This window comes from Hippopotamus amphibius, chromosome 7 (assembly GCF_030028045.1).
Source record: "Hippopotamus amphibius kiboko isolate mHipAmp2 chromosome 7, mHipAmp2.hap2, whole genome shotgun sequence".
Lineage (NCBI taxonomy): Eukaryota > Metazoa > Chordata > Mammalia > Artiodactyla > Hippopotamidae > Hippopotamus > Hippopotamus amphibius.
In genome coordinates, this window is record NC_080192.1 from 143,211,601 (window position 1) to 143,233,439 (window position 21,839).

A 21,839-nucleotide genomic window follows, 5' to 3' on the forward strand; every position below is an offset into this window, starting at 1 on the left:
TATGGCCGTTTACTCGTCAGCTGTAGTTTCTTCATTTATTAAAGATACAAGGGATGGAGGAAAGAGGATGTCCTCTCTTGATAGTTGGTGCCACTTCCCCACTACTTACTATATGTTAGTCACTTGCAAATGCTAGCTCCCTACTCTGTGCAATAATATTGCGAGGTGGATATTTTTCCTGTCTTACAAATGGGGAACTAAAGCTGAGAGAAGTGAAAACCTGCCCCGTGTCTCAGCTGTAATGGCTTAGAGCAGAAACTTGAACCCAGGTCAACACCAAAGCCAATTAATGTCTCCCCAGCTGTGCCTCTCTGCCACTCTGCTGATGTACGTGAACTCAGTTTGCAGCCACTTAGGTGGTACTAAAGGAATGAGCGTGAGCTGTGTAGAGTGAGAGAGAACCTTGGGGTCGTTTAGTCCAGCCCCTCAAGTTCATAGGTGAGGAAATTGTAAAGTGGTTGTATCATTACAAGTATTTTTGTGCTACATGGAATGGTTTCCTATCACCCCACTTTTAGCTTCATTTTTTCTTTGTCTTAGCTCAGCTGTTATGACAAAGTATCATAGACTTACCGTAGGCTTACAAATAGCAGAAACGCACGTCTCATGGTTCCGGAGCTTGGAAGCCCAAGACCAGGATGCCAGCACGGCTGGGTTCTGGTGGGAGCCCTCTTCATGTGACAGAGCGCCGACTGCTCCTCGTATCCTGTGTAGCAGGGAGCAGGGGTGGAAGTGAGCTCTCCCGTGACTTGTACGAGGGCACTAATCCCATGAAGCCCCCAGGACTTCATCTTAAAGTCTCTTGCGTGTGTCTCTTCTGGGAGTACCTCCCAAGTACCACTCTCTTGCCTTGTGATTATCATTTCCTTGCTTACCTTTATGCTTTTATCACTTATGTATGTATCCTTGAACAATTTTACCTGGCTTTGAGCTTGTATGAATAAAATCATACTGTTAGTGTTTATCTTTGACTGGCTTCTTTCATTAAACCCTGTCTGTGAGCTTTATCCTTGGTGATGTACATAGTTGTAAGTCGTTACTTTTCACTGCAGAACAGTAGTCTATTACATAAATATGTGTAATGTATCTATTTACCTTATTGGATATTGGGCTGTTTCCAATTTTTATTGCAAGGTTTGCATGAATAACGTGTTACATGTCTCCTGTTGTACACGTGCAAGAGTTTGGACTTTTTCTATCACCAATTTCTGGATTTGAGTTATTCTGTATTTTTGCTACCAGAAGAAAATTGCAGAAAGAAAAGCCTCTTTTGGTTTATCACATCTCTCAACCTGCCCGGGGGTGCTATGTCTGGTACTATGTCTGTGTCTGGGCTGCTGTGACAATCATGAAACCTTAACCAGGGTATCAGGAGCTGGGAGTGAGTGAACACACGAGACTGCCATTTGGAAACAGACGAAAATCGGGACCTTTTATTTTGGGATGATGCAAGGAGAAAACAGCTGTGACCGAGGCCCCGGCGCCCTGTGGGTGTGGCGGGGAGAACGTGCACGTGCCCAGCAAGCCCTAGAATTCCAACCTCCCTTCCCTCCGGCACCAGCTGAATCTTTCCACCCAGATGTCGGCCATCACCTCACGTACAGCTTGTCTAAATCAGAGCTCAAAACCATCCCCCAAGCCAACTCTCCCCACTGTGTTTTCCTCCTTGTCACTGGTGCCATAATTATCTCGGTTACTCAGGCTCAGAAATTGAGTTATCTTTGCTTCCTCTCTCTCCCATCCCCTCATCCCATCAGTCACCAGGCTCTTAGCTCCTCTCTGTAGTGTCTCTCCAGACCATCCCCTAGGGTCCCTCCACCTTGAATCTAGCGGCCACCATCATCTGCCTCTCACCTCACCCCTCCTCCCTCCAGTCTGCACACAAATGCAAATGGAGCCTCTGAAAGCGCAGAGTTCATTTCTTGCTCATTAGTGGTGACAACTCCCCCATCACTCAAAGTATCCAATTCTAGTAATCTTGGATGGACGTCTAAGGCCTTTCAAAGTATAGTCCTAATTTATTCCTGTGCAAACTGATTTCTAAGCTAAAGTTGTCTGTTAACCTAGTTTTTCCTGAATATTACAAAGATGTTCAGGAAACTAAATTCACAGATGGTCCTTATTTTTGTGAGTTTGTCCTCACTTCCTCCCATGCCCAGGTGCGTACTCTTCTCTTCCTCACATGCTATAATTTCTTGGCACAGTGTCTTCTATTGAAATATAATTGTCTGGGGTATCCTTTAAAGCTTACGATGACCCAAGGGAGTGTCCACTTGTACCTCCGTGCATGCAGCCACTGCCATATACAAGGCACTGGGCCAAAGATCAAACTTGAACTTGGTGTGGAGCAGGTTAATGGAATTTATTACTGAAAGAACTGCAATAAGTTGAAAAACAATTGAATCTCAAAAGTTTTAGAAAAATGTAATGAATGAGAAGAGATTAAGAAGGTTATTGTATAACTTATGGAAGCACAAGAGTCTTGAGCTTAGCAACAGACAGAAGCATAAAGGTCTCCAAAGAGACCTTAAAAGATTTAAGTCTAACACCCTTAATTTGTAAATTAAAAGTGGGGCTCAGAGTGTTTTCCAGCACGTTGCAGCTTGTTTTGACTTGCAGCAGCGTTAATCTCAACACTGTCTAAATTAATCTTGTTCTAGCAGCCTTGAAAAATAGAAGAATGTATTATTATGCATTGGCTTAAAAGCAATGACCATTATTTGGAGCAAAGAATACCAAAGATTATGTGAAATCAAATTTTCATATAAAATTTAAATATATAACGAGGGATTTGATGGGAATGAAATGACATCAAAAGTAAGAGTGTGGCCTTGAAAATTAAACAAGGTATAGAAGATACTGATGACTATCTAAGGAAGCATTAGTCACTTACACAATCATGAAAAAGGTAAGCGCTGTGACTCTGGCAGTGTGACAAGCACTGGGAAGAGGGCTCATTAACTTTTGGGAGCAAATCACATATCCTGAAGGACAATTTGAACACAAGGTAAGACTTTCAAATCTGTACGGTGAATTTGAATGACAAGTGGAGAAATCAAAGGCCTAGCATTTGTTCTGGTCTTTCAAAGGAAACTGGACAAAAATAGCATGGATTTGAGGAAAACAGTAATTGATGATGAAAGGTGGTGTTTTCTCTCTGACCCAGAAACAAAGTGTCAAAGTTTGCACTGGGAAATTAATTACAACATTCCCAATATCCCCAAAAGCGCACATGTCAAAATCACAAATAAAAAGCCAGTTGCTTTGTCCCTCTGCCATCTGCGGAACGTTCAAACCCAGAGGTCAAGAGTCCATGCAGCTCGTCCCGCACACGTGCTGATGGTCCACAGCATGCTCGCAGAGCAGAGTCGCACAGGGCCTGCGGTCTCTCCGCATCCAGGACCCAGGTGAAAGGGGGCTTTCTGGGAAACGGTTTCCAGATTCATCACATAGCTCAGCCATTCCCTTGGGATGTTGGTGGAAGTCTGGTTCGGTGAGGCCGTCAGCAGGTATTACACGAAAAACTGGATCTGTGGTCCGGTAAGTTTAGAAAGTCCAATCAAATAGGTTTTTTGTTACATAATTTCTTAGACCTTTCAAATGTATATTTTGAAACTCCAAGAAGAGAAAATGATGCCCAATCTCTTCCAAATATATCTCACCCCGAATCCTCTCCCCGCCGAGCAATGTGCGGAACAGCATTCCACAGACATCCCGTAAAGGGCCTTACTTAATTAAGGCCTTTCCTCCAAAGGACTTCCTGAGATATCCATAAAGCAAATCCACCATGGAGCACATTCAAAAAACGATGGGGCTCCTGTTTGCATGATTCCAGAGGAGGGGGGCCACCCGAGGCTGGTCTTCGGAGTGAAGACACTCATCTGGGTGAGTCTCAGTACTCGCGCTCTCTGTGTACTAGTTACTTCACCACCAGTCAGGAACGGGAGAACGAACACAGACGTCTCTTTCTTCTCCATCCTGACGGGTCAACCTGCAAGGTCAGAGAGCTCAGGAAGGGTGGTGGCAGCAGGGGCGAGGTCTCCACAATCACTGTCATCTAGAAAGGCCAGGGAGGCGTGAAGAGACTTAGCAGAGAAAAAGCGGTATCCTGGGTGCCTGCCAACGGGCCCCTGAAGAGACCAGGCTCGATGTGTGGGGCCCTTAAACGCCCTCAAAGGCTCCCAGGGCCCAAGGACGCCCTCTAGAGGCAGAGGTGAAAGTGGGAAGGAAAATGAAATGTTGGCTGAAAGTCTTCCAAGGCCACCTCAACCCCTCTCCTTTTTGTTCCCTAGACATCTTCTGGGGAAATGTTCAAGCCCGGTGATTACCAGTTCTTTGCTACCAATAAAATGGAAGCTGGATGTAATCGGGTTGTCATGGGATAGAATACTAAAAATAAAGTTTGATACTGAATTGCTGCGTAGTTTCTAGCATATGACTTGGAAGAGTTGAAAGAATCAATGATGCTATTCTATCCGAACAGCTTCCAATTCCATCCACTTCTTTATGTGAGTGAGGTTTCTTGGCAGTCAAATCTATTCAAATAAAAATACTGGGATTAGAATTCATGCTGAACTCCGGCTCATTCCATACAAAAGTGACATTCATCCATGGATACGTGAAATAATTGAAAATACCATTAAGAAATGTATTTCCTGTAAAATAGTATCTTGATGTTTGTAAAAATGTTCAAATGTTGAAGAAAGATTTGTGATAACTGGAAACAAAAATGTTTATACTTTCAATAAGTGTGTGTGTGTAAACATATTCTTTTGCAGAAAGGCATAATAGGATAATAAATAAGGATTTTTAAATGCCAGCGTACATTACATTAGAATAAAATTTTGTGGGAGAAGTAGAATAGAAACACTAGCTCAGGAAGAAAAAGAAACAATGTGAAATTTTTGACTTCTAAAGAAGAAATGGTTCTTGTGTTTTAAATGTGGGTGTTCACAGCCATCAAATTGCACTGATGCTCCAGGAGATGCACTGAAGAGCACAGTGTAATGAATTTATGTGAAAATTTATTTTGCAAACTTATAACAAAAATTTTAGATGGCAACTGAAAACTGTGTGAGCAGATAGACGGTTTTTCAAAATCCTTTAAGGAGGTTATACCATAAAAATTTGGAGATGATAATTCTTAAACTATGTGATGTTTTACCTTTTCAGATCATGTTCAGGTTATCAGTTGCTAGGTAAGGAATCACCCCAAACAGATTGGCAAAAACTACAACAATTATATATATATATAATGTATGTATATATTATAAATATGTTTATTTATAATATGGGATGGACTTTCACATGCAGTGGTGGTCAGATGGTGGCAGGGGTTGGGGGCCTCTCAGAGGCTATTTTGCTCACAGGTCTGACGGGTGACGTGGTGGCAGCTGGGGTGGCCGCTGTAGGTGCAACCCCCACGTATGTTCTCTCTCTGCAGCTTGGGCTTTCTCACAAAAAGGCAGCTACATACTCAGGGTGAATGTCCTGAGATTGAGAGAGAACCAGAAGTTCTCTCTGAAGTTATAGCACCACTTATGACCTAGCCCTGGAATTCACAGAGCACCTCCTCTGTTGCATTCACAAAATCCAGCCCAGATGCAAGGCCACGAGACAGACTCCACCTCTTGTTGCCAGTGACAAGGTTCTAGAAAAGCACGTGGGACCAGAAATATCTTTGCAATCATTTTTGGAAAATACAGACTGTCACAGATCACTACAGGGATACAAAAGACAAATAAATACCCTCCTATGATTCCATCATGGCAGAAAAAAGATGGAAAAACAAACAGCTCTGCTACATGCTGGGTGCATCCAGCCTGATGTTAGAGAGCCGTTCACCTCCCAGGGCAGGAGAATTACAGGCAGCACCATGGAGCTTGAAAGGCTCTCTCGCTTTGCCTGTGTGAGACTGAGAGCTAGTCACTGCACGTGCTGACCCACACCCCCTGGGGGCGGCAGGGGTGGGGGTCGGGGGGGTGGCAGCACCCAGGGTCAAGTGCTCACAACCTCACTCCTCTTCCTCGGGCTGCACAGAAGCTCTGTGTTCCACGCAGCGCCCGTGAGGATGATCTGGGGCAAGAAACTGTCTTGGTAGAAAATATTTGAAATCAAGTAGATATTTTCCCTCAACATTGAAGCCTTCAACATACTTTTGGTATGTAATTGCCTCCATTTCTCCCCCCAGAATGATTTTCTTCGTTGGGAAATGTCAGTTAAAATTTACACCCTTACTGTAGTGAAAAAGATGTAAAAAATAGAAATGGCTTTCTTTTCAGACACTGTCACTATCGCTCTCTTGCATATGGTTTCCAGTAAGAGCTGTTTTTTTTTTTTTCCCCCTCCTATTTCACTGATGGTTTGGCTATGGAATCTCAGAAAACTTGGGCTCTTGCCTATAACTAAGAATGTAAAGGCCTTACACAGAAAATGTTGAAGTGTCTAAAAATCAATATATACTATTTTGAGATTGCATATCAACGTAAGACTTAGAATTCAAGTCCCTCGACTTTATCTAGGAGCCACGCAAAAGCTGCCCCCTTCCTGTGTATAAAGGTGTGGAAACGGCCCGAGGGTCACTTTCAGCATTTCCAGTTGGTCCTTATATCTACGTCAACCAGTCACTTGGACTTGAAGGGTGTCACTTTCAATGGTGAGACTGAAGAACAATATCAATTGTGTATAATATGTTTCCAGTAATTAAAATACTTCCCCCTGGACAAAGTGCGTCACATGGTAGCTGGGCGGTGGGAAGGAAGAACTGAATTTTGTCCTTGGCTATTCTATCTTGCCATTCCATTTATCAATACAACAATCATCTCAAGTCCAGAATATTTAATAGTATGGTTCGTTCGTTCTTTATTTTCTTTTTCTTTTTCTTTTTCTTTCTTTCTCTCTCTTTCTTTCTCTCTCTCTCTCTCTCTCTCTCTCTCTTTCTTTCTTTCTTTCTTTCTTTCTTTCTTTTTCTTTCTTTCTTTCTTTCTTTCTTATCTGTCTATCTATCATCTATCTATCTGGTGTTTTAGATATGCCAAAATGATCCTTCCTGTTGTAGAAGTGAAAGTATTTTACCTATCTCACTTCAAGGTTCTGCTTATAGCCAGGTATTGAATCAGGTGGGAATAATATTTGGGAAAAGTGAAATGACTGAATGAGTTATGATGTGTGGTTACTTAATATGCTATTTTTTTTTTTCTTGAGTTCAAAAAACCAAGTTAATTGTGGTCTTGTTAATAAGTTTAAAATGTATTGGCTACAGCTAAAACAGACACATGTAAACCATTGACATCTAGATATCTTATCAGCTGGAGGAAATGCCAGCATAGTTCCTAAACTGAGAGTTTTAGTGACACAGCACGACATGCCTGGAGGAGTCACACAGCCAAAATTATCGCTGCCGTTTCCACCAAATGTTTCCAAAGAGCTTCTAAAATGGTGCCTGCGGTAGGAAGCTGGCCATTTCTGCCGTTTGGGACCTCTGGATTCCAGCTCTTGTTCAGATGGTGGGGTCTCTCGATCGTCACCAGCAGCAAAGGAATCAGGCCCCCCAGGCTGGCCCGGATCCTACCCCACCCCCGCAGCCTACGTTCTTCATAAAAAGACAAATATCATGTGATATCGCTTATATGTGGAATCTTTAAAAAATGATACAAATGAACTTATTAACAAAACAGAAACACATTCATAGGCTTAGAGAATGCACACATGGTTACCGGGCAGATGGGTTGGGGGGAGTTGATTGGCAGTTTGGGATTCATATGTACACACGACTGTATATAAGAGAGAGAACCAACAAGGGCCTACTGTATATAGCACAGGGAACTCGACTCAATATTCTGTAATAACTTAAATGGGAAAAGAATTTGAAAAAGAATAGATACGTGTATATGTGTAACGGAGTCACTTTTCTGTACACCTGAAATTAACACATTGTTAACCAACGATGCTACCATATGAAATACAAATTTAAAAATAAATAAAATAGAATTTTCATGATATATTGGTCCTATATTGCTGCATAAGTAAGCACCCCAAAACCTAGCAGCATAAGACAGCAAGAGTTTCTTACCTTGCACGGTTTCTGAGGGTCGGGAGTCGGGAGTGGCTTTGTTGGGTGGCCCTGGATCAAGGCTGACAACGCTGGAGACTCAGCTTCCAGACCGCTTGTGTGGTCGCCTCTGTTCCTCACCAGCTGTCAGCCGGACACCCCCGGCCTCTCCATAGAGCGGCTCACAACAGGGGAGCTGGTGTCCCCCAGAGCGAGGAAGGGAGAGAACGTCCAAGACAGGAGCTGCAGCCTTGACTCACCAAACCTCGGAAGTGACAGACCACCCGGGTGCAAGGAGGGGGAACCACCAGGGTGTAGGGTGTGAGCAGCAGGAGGCAGGGTCCCTGGGGCCATCTTGGAAGATGGCTACAAGGTCTTTTTATGAAGAACGTAGGCTGCGGGGGTGGGGTAGGATCAGGGCCAGCCTGGGGGGCCTGATTCCTTTGCTGCTGGTGACGATCGAGAGACCCCACCATCTGAGCAGGAGCTGGAATCCAGAGGTCCCAAACGGCAGAAATGGCCAGCTTCCTACCGCAGGCACCATTTTAGAAGCTCTTTGGAAACATTTGGTGGAAACGGCAGCGATAATTTTGGCTGTGTGACTCCTCCAGGCATGTCGTGCTGTGTCACTAAAACTCTCAGTTTAGGAACTATGCTGGCATTTCCTCCAGCTGATAAGACGTCTAGATGTCAGCGGTTTACATGTGTCTTTTTCAGTTGTAGCCAATACATTGTAAAGAAGATTGTATATATACACACACATATACATCTTCTTTTTCCACTCATCTGTTGATGGACACTTTGGTTTGGCTATTGTAAACAGTACTGCAGTGAACAATGGGGTGCATGTATCCTTTTGAATCAAGACTCAGTGAACCACTGGAGTTTCTCCTCTGAGCAGTACAGGGAAGTTGAGGGGTTGGGCCTAGTGGACCAGCCAGAGTCCAGCCAGAAACTTTCACAGAGAGAATACAATTGTCAGCTAGCTTTCAAGTGTTAACTAGGTAACCAAAAAAGCAAAAAAAGGACTCTAAGGAAGTATTAGGGAGGTAGGGATGGCAGGAAGCATGTGTCCCCCTCCCCGCCGGGGCTGCGGGCACAGGGGAGAAAGTCTGGAATTGTTGGAATGGTTAAGACCCAGCTGCCTGGAGGAGGGGGTGCTACTCACTGGTGCAGGGGAGAGTCCCTGGGGTCCTACTGGCTGTGCTGGGGTCCCAGGGAGGGGAGCCCTTGGAAATCTGCATGCTGGATCCAGGTATGGCCGCAGGAAGCCCAGGGTATCGGGGTGGGCTCTCCAGGAGACCCCGAGGCCCTGTGGAAGCAGCAGCCCCTGCCGGTGGGTGTCCTCTCTCAGCCCCTGCTGCCCATCCCTCATCCTGAGCCAGAGCCCCCACCGCCAAGAGGGTGGAGCAGAGAGACCCCGAGTCAACACCCGGCTCTCCTCCCAGCTTTACTTGTCTCCAGAGCACTGGCCACCCTCACACATCACGTGGTTTACTTGCTTACACCGGGCTCTCAGTGCTGGAACTCAAGCTCAGGGCAGGGATCCTGGCGTCTGCAGCACCTGGAACAACAGCGTTTGGGTTGTTTCCAACCACTTACTATCAAAAATAATGCCAAATCTGTTAACTTGGAGCACCTAGAATTTCATATTTTTGCATAGTGATTTTGGGGTAGATTCCTAGGAGTGGGATGGCTGGGTGACAGAGTAAATGCATACAAAATTTTGCTATGCGTCTAATTCCTCTGCACTGGGGCCGCACCATTTTATTACCAACAACGCACAAGGTTTGTCAACACAGTACGTGGCCACTTATGGACTTCTGTCCATCTGCTGGGTGAGAACTGGTATCTCACGCTTCCATTTGCACTTATTATGAATGAAGTTGACTACCTTTGTCTGTTTAAAGGCCACTGTATGTGAACTTGGTCTTGTGTTGTTGAACTTTTTCTTTTGAAGTTTTAGGAAGTATGCACGTGTGGCCTGTCAGCTTGACTAAAGGCTCGGCTACTCTGTCGCCATGTCAAATATTCCAGTTCAAATTGCTTGCTCACTGTGGTGCACACCCCTCCACTCCCATGACCTTCAGTAAAATCTGTCCTGTGTCAGATCTTCTCATTCGATCCGCTGTGTCTCTGGCCTTGACTTCATATTTGTGATATCTTTATCTCTTTGTTCTACGTTCTGGGTTATTTCCTCAGCTCTATCTCCCAGTTCATTCATTCTCTCTAGTAGCTTAAATTTTTTTGTGTGTGGTAAAATACACACAACAAAAAATTTACCATCTTAACCACACTGAATTGTACAGTTCAGTGGTACTAAGTACATTCATACTGTTGTGCAACCATCACCACCATCCATCTTCAGAGCTCTTTTCGTCTTGCAAAATGGAAACTTTATACCCGGTAAACAATAACGCCCTCTTTTCCCCTCCCCAAGCCCCTGGCACCCACCCTCCTACCTTATGTTTCTATGATTTTGACTACTCTTAAGTACTGCATGTAAATGGAATCATATAGCATTTGTCTTTCTGTGATTGGCTTATTTCACTTAGCGTGATGTCCTCGAGTCACCCATGTTGTAGCATGTGCTAGAACTTCCTTCCTTCTTAAGGCAGGATAACATTCCATTGTACGTACAGACCACATTTTGCCTTCTGCTCATCTGTTGATGGACACGTGGGTTGCTTCCACGTTTTGGCTATAGTGAATAATGCTGCTTATGAACATGGGCATGCGATGTCTCTTTGAGACCCTGCTTCAATTCTTTTGGGTGTATACCCAGAAGTGGAATTGCTGGAATGTATGGCAATTCTATTGTTTAATTTTTGGAGAAGCTGTCATACTGTTTTTCACAGCAGCTGTATCATTTTACATTCCCACTAACAGTGCACAAAAATTCCAACTTCTCTACATCTTCCCCAACACTTGCTATTTTCTGTTTTTTGTTTGTTTTTGATAGCAGCCATCCTAATGGATGTGAAGTGATATTGTGATTTTGAGTTATGTTTCCCTAATGATTAGTGACATTGATCATCTTTTCAAGTTTTATTGGCCATTTGTATATTTTCTTTGGACAAATGTCCATTCAAGTCCTTTGCCCATTTTTGAATTGGGCTGTAATTTGCTTTTGCTTTTGTTTTTGTTGCTGTTGTTGAGTTTCAGAGTCCTTTATACATTTTGGATATTAATCCCTTATCAGATATATAACTTGCAAATATTTTCTCCCATTCTGTAGGATACTTTTTCTCTGTTGATAGTGTCCGTTGATGTACAAAGTTTTAAAATTTCATGAAGCCCAATTTGTCTATTTTTACTTTTTTTTTTTTTTTGCTGTGCCTTTGGTGTCATGTCCAACAAATCATTGTTACACTCAATGTTGTGAATCTTATGCCATGTCCCTTCTTCTAAGAGTTTTATAGTTTTAGCTCTTATGTCTTTAATGCATTTTGAGTTAATTTTTCTATATGGTGTTAGGTGAGGGTCCAATTTCATTCTTTTCCATGTGAATATCTAATTTCTTCAGCACTTTTTGTTGTAAAGTCTGTCCTTTCCCTATTGAATGGTCTTGGCATCCTTGTTGATCATTTGGCCACACATGTGAGGGTTTATTTCAGGGTTCCCTAGTCTATTCCATTGATCATTATGCCTGCACTCATGCCAGTGCCACACTGTTTTGATGACTGGAGCTTTATAGTAAGCTTTGAAATCAGGAGCTGTAAGTTCTACAACTTTGTTCTTCTTTCTCAAGATTGTTTTAGCTTAAGGGTCCCTTAAGATTCCATATGAATTTTAGGATGGGTTTTTCTATTTCTGCAAAAAACAGCATTGTGATTTGACAGGGATTGCCTTGAATTTGTAGATTGTTTTAGGTGGTGTTGTCATTTTTTTAAAGATTTATTTTATTATTTTATTTTTGGCTGCATTGGGTCTTTGTTGCTGTGCACAGGCTTTCTTTAGCTGTGGTGAGCAGGTGCTTCTCTTCCTTGCGGTGCGTGGGTTTCTTTTTGCAGTGGCTTCTCTTGTTGTGGAGCCTGGGCTCTAGGCATGTGGACTTCCGTAGTTGCAGTGAGTGGGCTCAGTAGTTGTGGCTTGTGGACTCTAGAGCGCAGGCTCAGTAGTGGTGGCACACAGGCTTAGTTGCTCCACGGCATGTGGGATCTTCCCAGCCCAGGGCTCAAAGCCGTGTCCCCTGCATTGGCAGGCAGATTCTTTTTTTCCTTTCTTTTAAGAACTTTTATTGAGATACAGTTAACAGACAATAAAATGCATACATTTAGAGTGTACAATTTGGTATCCCAATCTCCCAATTCATTGCCCCCCAACCCTCCCCACTTTCCCCACTTGGTGTCCATATGTTTGTTCTCTACATCTGTGTCTCTATTTCCACCTTGCAAACCAGTTGATTTGTACCATTTTTCTATATTATTCCACATATGTGTGTAAATATACATTTGTTTTTCTCTTTCTGACTCACTTCACTCTGTATGACAGTCTCTAGGTCTATCCATGTCTCTAAGAATGTCCCAGTTTCATTGCTTTTTACAGCTGAGTAATATTCCATTGTATATATGTACCACATATTTTTATCCATTCATCTGCTGGTGGACATTAAGATTGCTTCCATATCCTGGCTATTGTAAATAGTGCTGCAATGAACATTGGAGTGCATGTGTCTTTTTGAATTACGGTGTTCTCTGGATATACATCCAGCAGTGGGATTGCAGGGTCATACGGTAACTCTATTTTTAGTTTTTCGAGGAACGTCCATACTGTTCTTCATAGTGGCTGTATCAATTTACATTCCCACCAACAGTACAAGAGCATTCCCTTTTCTCCACACCCTCTCCAGCATTTACTGTTTGTAGATTTTCTGATGATGCCCATTCTAACCGGGGTGAGGTGATACCTCATTGTAGTTTTGATTTGCATTTCTCTAATAATTAGTGATGTTGAGCAGGTTTTCATGTGCCTCTTGGCCATTTGTATGTCGTCTTTGGAGAAATGCCTATTTAGGTCTTCTGTCCATTTTTTGATTGGGTTGTTTGTTTTTTTGATATTGAGTTGGACAAACTGTTTATATATTTTGGAGATTAATCCTTTGTCTGTTGATTCGTTTGCAAATATTTTCTCCCATTCTGAGGGTTGTCTTTTCGTCTTGCTTATAGTTTCCTTTGCTGTGCAGAAGCTTTGAAGTGTCATTAGGTCCCACTTATTTATTTTTGTTTTTATTTCCATTACTCTAGGAGGTGGATCAAAAAAGATCTTGCTGTGATTTACGTTGAAGAGTGTTCTTCCTATGTTTTCTTCTAGGAGTTTTATAGTGACTGGCCTTACATTTAGGTCTTTAATCCATTTTGAGTTTATTTTTGTGTATGGTGTTAAGCAGTGTTCTGATTTCATTCTTTTGCATGTAGCTGTCCAGTTTTCCCAGCACCACTTATTGAAGAGGCTGCCTTCTCTCCATTGAATATCCTTGGCTCCTTTGTCATAGATTAGTTGACCATAGTTTATCTCTGGGCTTTCTATCCTGTTCCATTGATCTATATTTCTGTTTTTGTGCCAGTACCATACTGTCTTGATCACTGTAACCTTGTAGTATAGCCTGAAGTCAGGAAGCCTGATTCCTCCAAATCCATCCTTCCTTCTAGAGATTGCTTTGGCTATTCAGGGTCTTTTGCATTTCCATACAAATTGTAAAATTTCTTGTTCTAGTTCTGTGAAAAATACCATTGGTAATTTGATAGGGATTGCATTGAATCTGTAAATTGCTTTGGGTAGTACATTCATTTTCACAATGTTGATTCTGCCAATCCAAGAACATGGTATGTCCCTCCATCTGTTTGTGTCATCTTTGATTTCTTTCATTAGTGTCTTATAGTTTTCTGAGTACAGGTCTTTTACCTCCTTGGTTAGGTTTATTCCTAGGTATTTTATTCTTTTTGTTGCAATGGTGAATGGGATTGTTTTCTTAATTTCTCTTTCTGATCTTTCATTGTTAGTGTGTAGAAATGCAAGAGATTTCTGTGTGTTCATTTTGTATCCTGCAACTTTACCAAATTCATTGATTAGCTCAGGTAGTTTTCTGGTGGCATCTTTAGGATTTTCTATGTATAGTGTCATGTCATCTGTGAACAGTGACAGTTTTACTTCTTTTCCAATTTGGATTCCTTTTATTTCTTTTTCTTCTCTGATTGCTGTGGCAAGGACTTCCAAACTATGTTGAATAGTAGTGGTGAAAGTGGACATCCTTTTCTTGTTCCTGATCTTAGAGGGAATGCTTTCAGTTTTTCACCATTGAGAATGATGTTTGCTGTGGGTTTGTCGTATATGGCCTTTATTATGTTGAGGTAGGTTCCCTCTATGCCCACCTTCTGGAGAGTTTTTATCGTAAATGGGTGTTGAATTTTGTCAAAAGCTTTTTCTGCATCTATTGAGATGATCATGTGGTTTTTGTCCTTCAATTTGTTAATATGGTGTATCATATTGGTTGATTTGCATATATTGAAGAATCCTTGCATTCCAGGGGTAAACCCCACTTAATCATGGTGTATGATCCTTTGAACGTGTTGTTGGATTTTGTTGGCTAGTATTTTGTTGAGGATTTTTGCATCTAAATTCATCAGTGATATTGGTCTGTAATTTTCTTTTGTTGTAATATCTTTGTCTGGTTTTGGTGTCAGGGTGATGGTGGCCTCATAGAATGAGTTTGGGAGTGTTCCTTCCTCTGCAAATTTTTGGAAGAGCTTGAGAAGGATGGGTGCTAGCTCTTCTCTAAATGTTTGATAGAATTCACCTGTGAATCCATCTGGTCCTGGACTTTTGTTTGTTGGGAGATTTTTAATCACAGTTTCAATTTCATTACTTGTGATTGGTCTGTTCACATTTTCTATGTCTTCCTGATTCAGTCTTGGAAGGTTAACCCTTTCTAAGAATCTGTCCATTTCTTCCAGGTTGTCCATTTTATTGGCATGTAGTTGCTTGTAGTATTCTCTTCTGCTTTTTATTTCTGCAGTGTCTGTTGTAGCTTCTCCTGTTTCCTTCCTAATTTTATAGATTTGAATCCTCTCCCTCTGTTTCTTGATGAGTCTTGCTAGATGTTTATCAATTTTATTTATCTTCTCAGAGAACCAGCTTTTAGTTTTATTGATTTTTGCTATTGTTTTCTTTGTTTCTATTTCATTTATTTCTGCTCTGATCTTTATGATTTCTCTGCATCTACTAACTTTGGGTTTTGTTTGCTCTTCTTGCTCTAGTTTCTTTAGGTGTAAGGTTAGAGTGTTTATTTGGGATTTTTCCTGTTTCTTGAGGTCGGATTGTATTGCTATCAACTTCCTTCTTAGAACTGCCTTTGCTGCATCCCATAGGTTTTGGATCGTTGTGTTTTCATTGTCATTTGTCTCTAGGTATTTTCTGATTTCCTTTTTGATTTCTTCAGTGATCTCTTGGTTATTTAGTAGCATATTGTTTAGCCTCCATGTGTTTGTGTTTTTTACAGTTTTTTTCCTGTAATTGATTTCTAATCTCATAGCGTTGTGGTCAGAAAAGATGCTTGATATAATTTCAATTTTCTTGAATTTACCAAGGTTTGATTTATGACCCAAAGTGTGACCTATCCTGGAGAATGTTCCATGTGCACTTGAGAAGAATGCGTAATCTGCTGTTTTTGGATGTAATGTCCTATAGATATCTATTAAATCAAGCTGATTTATTGTGTCATTTAAAGCTTGTGTTTCCTTATTAATTTTCTGTGTGGATGATCTGTCCATTGGTGTAAGTGGGGTGTTAAAGTCCCCCACTATTATTGTGTTACTGTCGATTTCCTCTTTCATAGTTGTTAGCATTTGCCTTATGTATTGAGGTGCTCCTATGTTGGGTGCATATATATTTATCATTGTTATCTCTTCTTCTTGGATTGATCCCTCAATCTTTATGTAGTGTCCTTTCTTGTCTCTCGTAACATTTTTTATTTTAAAGTCTATTTCATCTGATATGAGTATTGCTACTCCAGCTTTCTTTTGATTTCCATTTGCATGGAATATCTTTTTCCATCCCCTCACTTTCAGTCTGTATGTGTCCCTAGGTCTGAAGTGGATCTCTTGTAGACAGCATATATATGGGTCTTGTTTCTGTATCCATTCAGCCAGTCTGTGTCCTTTGGTTGGTGCATTTAGTCCATTTACATTCAAGGTAATTATCCATATGTATGTTCCTATTAGCATTTTCTTAATTGTTTTGTTTTTGTTTTTGTAGGTCCTTTTCTTCTCTTATGTTTCCCGCTCAGAGAAGTTCCTTTAGCATTTGTTGTATGGCTGGTTTGGTGGTGCTGAATTCTCTTAGCTGTTGCTTGTCTGTAAAGCTGTTGATTTCTCTGTTGAATCTGAATGAGATCCTTGCTGGGTAGAGTATTCTTGGTTGTAGGTTCTTCCCTTTCATCACTTTAAATATATCTTGCCACTCCCTTCTGGCTTGCAGAGTTTCTGCTGAGAAATCAGCTGTTAACCTGATGGGAGTTCCCTTGTATGTTATTTGTCATTTTTCCCTTGTTGCTTTATTTATTTATTTATTTACTTTATTGGCTGTGTTGGGTCTTTTTTGCTGTGCGCGGGCTTTCTTTTAGTTGCGGTGAGTTGGGGGGGGGCTACTCTTCATTGTGGTGCACGGGCTCCTTATTGCCGTGGCTTCTCTTGTTGTGGAGCATGGGCTCTAGGCACGTGGGCTTCAGTAGTTGCAGCACATGGGCTCAATCATTGTGGCTCATGGGCTCCAAAGTGCAGGCTCAATAGTTGTGGTTCATGGGCTTAGTTGCTCTGTTGCATGTGGGATCTTCCTGGAGCAGGGATCGAACCTGTGTCCCCTGCATTGGCAGGTAGATTCTTAACCACTGCACCACCTAGGATGACCCCCTCGTTGCTTTTAATAGCTTTTCTCTGTCTTTAATTTTTGTCAATTTGACTACTATATGTCTTGGCATGTTTCTCCCTGGGTTTATCCTGCCTGGGACTCTCTGCACTTCCTGGACTTGGGTAGCTATTTCCTTTCCCATGTTAGGGAAGTTTTCAACTATAATCTCTTCCAACATTTTCTCGGGTCCTTTCTCTCTTCTCCTTCTTGGACCCTTATAATGCGAATGTTGGTGTGTTTAACATTGTCCCAGAGGTCTCTTAGGCTGTCTTCAATTCCTTCCATTCTTTTTTCTTTATTCTTTTCCACATCAGTGATTATCACCTTTCTGTCTTCCAGGTCACTTATTTGCCTTTCTGCCTCAGTTAATCTGCTATTTGTTCCTTCTAGTGTATTTTTCATTTCAGTTATTGTGTTGCATATCTCTGTTTGTTTGCTCTTTAATTCTTCTAGGTCTTTGGTAAACTTTTCAATCTTTGCATCCAGTCATTTTTCAAAGTCCTGAATCATCTTCACCATCATTATTCTGAATTCTTTTCCTGGAAGGGTGCCATCTCCTCTTCATTTAGTTGTTTTTCTGGGGTTTTAGCTTGTCCCTTCATCTGGTACAAAGTCTTCTGACTTTTCATTTTCTCTGTCTTTCTGTGGCTGTGGTTTTCAGTTCCACAAGACGAAATACTGCTGATACTGCTTGATACTGCTGTCTGCCCTCTTGTGGAGGAAGCTATCTAGGAGGCTCATGCATGCTTCCTGATGGGAGGGACTGATGGTGGGTAGGGCTGGGTGGGTGGAGCTCAGTGACACTTTAATCTGCTTGTCTGCCAATGGGTGGGGCTGTGTTCCCACCTTGTTGGTTTTTTGGCCTGAGGTTACCCAGCACTGGAGCTTACAGGCTCTTTGGTAGGGCTAATGGCAGACTCTGGGAGGGCTCATGCCAATGAGCACTTCCCAGAACCCCTGCCACCAGTGCCCCTGACTCCTCGGTGAGCCACAGCTGCCCCCCACCTCTGCAGGCAACCCTCCAACATCAGCAGGTAGGTCTGATTCAGTCTTCTATGGGGTCACTGCTCCTTCCCCCTGGGTCCTGGTGAGCACACTTTTTTCTGTGCCCTCCAAGAGTGGAGTCTCTGTTTCCCCCAGTCCTGTGGAGGTCCTGCAATCAAATCCCGCTGGCCTTCAAAGTCTGATTCTCTGGGGATTCCTCCTCCCGTTGCTGGACCCCCCAGGTTAGGAAGCCTGACATGGGGCTCAGAACCCTCACTTTAGTGGGTGGACTTCTGTGGTATAACTGTTCTCCAGTTTGTGAGTCACCCACCCAGCATTTATGGGATTTGATTTTAATGCGATTGCGCCCCTCCCACCATCTCATTGTGGCTTCTCCTTTGTCTCTAGATGTGGGGTGTCCTTTTGGTGAGTTCCAGTGTCTTTCTGTCGACGATTGTTCAGCAGTTAGTTGTAATTCCGGTGTTCTTGCAAGAGGGAGTGAGCGCATGTCCTGCTACTCCGCCATCTTGATCCGCTCTCTCGGCAGGCAGATTCTTAACCACTGCGCCACCAGCGAAGCCGGTACTGTCATTTTAACAATATTAAGTTCTTCAATTAATGAGCATGGGTTATCTCCATTTTTTAATGTCTTCTTTAATTTCTTCAGCAATGTTCTATACTTTCAATTGTACAAGTCTTTTGCCTCCCTGGTTAAGTTAATTCCTTAGTGTTTTACTCTTTTTTGATGTTATTGTAAATGGAATTGTTTTCTTCATTTCCTTTTTAGATTGTTCACTGTTAGTGTATAGAAATGCTCCAGTGGTTTTTCATCTGGGTGTTAACTTTTGCATTGTTTTCAATTTCAATAACTGTATCTTGGGATTGTCTTATGTTTTCAATTAGTTCTTTGATTTCTTTAATCACGTTAGTCGTTCTTATTCTCTGTAGTTCTTTGGGTTCCTAATCTTTCTCTTCACTGTATCTACTGATTCTCTCTCTCTTGGTATATTGTTTTCCAGCGATTTAAAAAAATTTTTAATTGTAAACTTATTGTCAGCAAGCCAATAAACATGAGAATGTTGTGCAGTCTGTATGGAGGGCTTTTCTCTCCAGAGAAGTTTCGCAGTTGCTACTGCCAAACACCGCAGAAGCATCACCAGCCAGGAGCCCATTTTTATGTTAATTTATTGGCATTAGAATTTCTGAAACTAACTGGGTAGTATATATTTGAACCTCCATTCCCCATGAGGGCAGATCTATGGCTATGAATTTTCAAGGGAGATATTTCTTTCCCAGTCTGAGCCCAGGCTGACAGGCTTTCTTATGATCTTCCTGGGGGAGTGAGTAATATTTTTTTTAGTCTGTGCTTTAGCTGAGATTGCAGGCCTTCAAGGGTTCTGCTTGGTGGTCCCGGTTGCAATGTCCTGCTTCACATGGTTTCAAAACCTTGTTTTCCATTCCTGTTGGGCCAATGCCCCTCTCTTGCTGAACCCGCCACGCCTACCCAGGACTGCTACTGATGTGTGCACTCCCCTCACTCTGGTTCAGCTCTCCCCACATGTCCTCTGCAGGGTTCCTGACATTCTTGTGACCTCAGGCTGGTACTCCTTGGAGTGCCTATGTCAGCAGTTGGCACTGAACACAATACCTGCTGCTAAACTTCTCAACAAATCTTGCTGCCTCTGTCTCGAATTATCTTTATGATGAAATAGAAAGACATTCAAAGCCTTGGCAAAACCATCATCCGGACACTCAGAGCCTAGGGGCGCCTTTCCACCAGCAGAGCGTGTCAGAAAGGGAAGGGTGGGCGGTGAGTTAAGCTACTTGGCTATTTGGGTGGTCCTGGAGCTGTGTGCCTACACCATGGAGAGTGAGCCCCATAAATAACTATCCTTGAATTTTAAAAAAGCTCCACAGTACAGCTTTTTATTGACAAGAATGCTATTTCCTATTAAATTCAGACGCCCCTTCTCCATTTCAGTAGAACACTGGGCTGACTTGCTCTGTCCACTGACTGCTGTGTGCCCTTGTTCACTCAGCTCACATCTCTGATAGAGGATGGAGAGACCACATGTCTGCCCACCTCTGAGGACTTATCCATGGCTTTGAGGACTAAAAGTCAATGTAATTTGACCCACACATTTATTGTTTGAGGTTAGTGTGACCCTGATTCCAAAAGTAGATAAGGACTGCACAAGATACCACAGCTCCATGTCATTCTCAAAAATTCTAAGTAAAATACTGCCTAACAGAACCCAGCAGTGTCTATAAAAAGTAATAATACATCACGTCCAGGCAGAATTTATTACAGAAATGCAAGGGTAGTTTACATCAGAAAAATCAGTGTCGTACACTAGAGAAACAATAACAATAAATATGGTAAAACTATTTTACCAAATCCACTCCCAAATTATGATTTAAAATTCTCAAAAAACCTCTGGCAATTGGAGGGTTCTCCCTAAAGCTGATAAAGACTATATATTACAACAAAATCCTAGAGGCAGGTCACGCATAACAGACAGTTTGACCTGTTATTACGGTCTGGAATAAAACAAGGATCCACACTCTCTCTCATCCCCGTTCCTTTAACGTAACATTGGAGGTCCTGGCTAAGGTTGTTAAGCAATTTAGAAAAAATAAAATAAAATTAAACAAAAACTTAAGGAAAGAGAAGGGAAAACGTTCTGGCTTTCATTGGACTTCACATTTCATTTCATTTTTCCTTTCACTATAACCAGATTATAATCTCTTTGAGGCCAGGGATCACGTCTGATACTTGTATTAAAATCCGGGACAGCACCTAGTGCAGAGCTGGTGGTAGAGACTAGTTTGAAAGAGGGAATTGTAGCCAAGTTATGAAGTAGTAAAGATGAAATGAGAGTCGCATGTGGAAACGACTGGACGCATGCTGGAGAAGTAAGCTTTCATGACATCATCATTCATTTTCAAAAAGCTGTATCTGCCCGGTGTTTTCTGCTCTAACTCTGCGGCTGATGAACTCGGGGTCCAAGCCCCTAAGCCCCGGGCCGCGAGGACCCCCGCCCGCGAACGGCCTTCCTCGCGCCGGCCAGCAGGTGGCGCCCGGCTTCCACCGGCCAGACCGCGACGGGCCGCCGGGCTGGGCGGCGAAAAGTCCCCTCTTCCCTGGCGCCGCTGCTCCTCTAGGTCGTGGCCCAGAACGTGCCAGCGGTCCCCCGCTCCCCGTGACAGCGCAGGTGTCGAATGGGCCCCGCCCCGCCCGCACAGCTGCCCCCGCAGAGCCAGGGAGCCCTTGCGCGAGACCCTCCGCCCCGGGTCAGGTCCCCGCGCCACCCAAGGCGACCACGCGCGCGTCACCGAGGCTGGGGGCGACCCGGGGCTGGAATCTGCAACCCCCCCGCCCCCCCCCAGAAGGAAAGGACAGGGGTGGGCAGCGATCTGTCCTCGCGCTTCCCGCCCTCGCTCCACCCGGGTCCAGCCCCACGCAGGGCGGCCCGTCGTGCGGGGCGCTGGAGAGGCTGAGGACAGGTGGACGGACGTCAGGTGACAGGCCTGAAGGGCGGCCTGGGTCGGAGGACCGGCTCCGCCCAGGTGCCACAGCCGGAGCCCGCTTCCCTGGGGGAATGGTTATCAACAACAACAACGGCCCCCGGCCCGGATCGAAGGACGGGCCCACCTGCGGGCCAGGGTGATGTCCAGGGGACGGGACGGTGGGCGGCCCCGGGTGATGTCCAGAGCTGCCCCGGCCGGCTGCTCGACCCCCGCCCTGGAGGAAGGAGGGTGTGGGACCCTTGCCGAGGATGCAGGAACCTGGCGGGCTTGGAGCTGAGCTCTCCGGGCGGCCTCACGCCCCATCCTCCACCCCCGGCCCGCGCTCACCGCTCAGTGGTGATGGATTCCGTCCGTGTCAGGGCCGGAAACG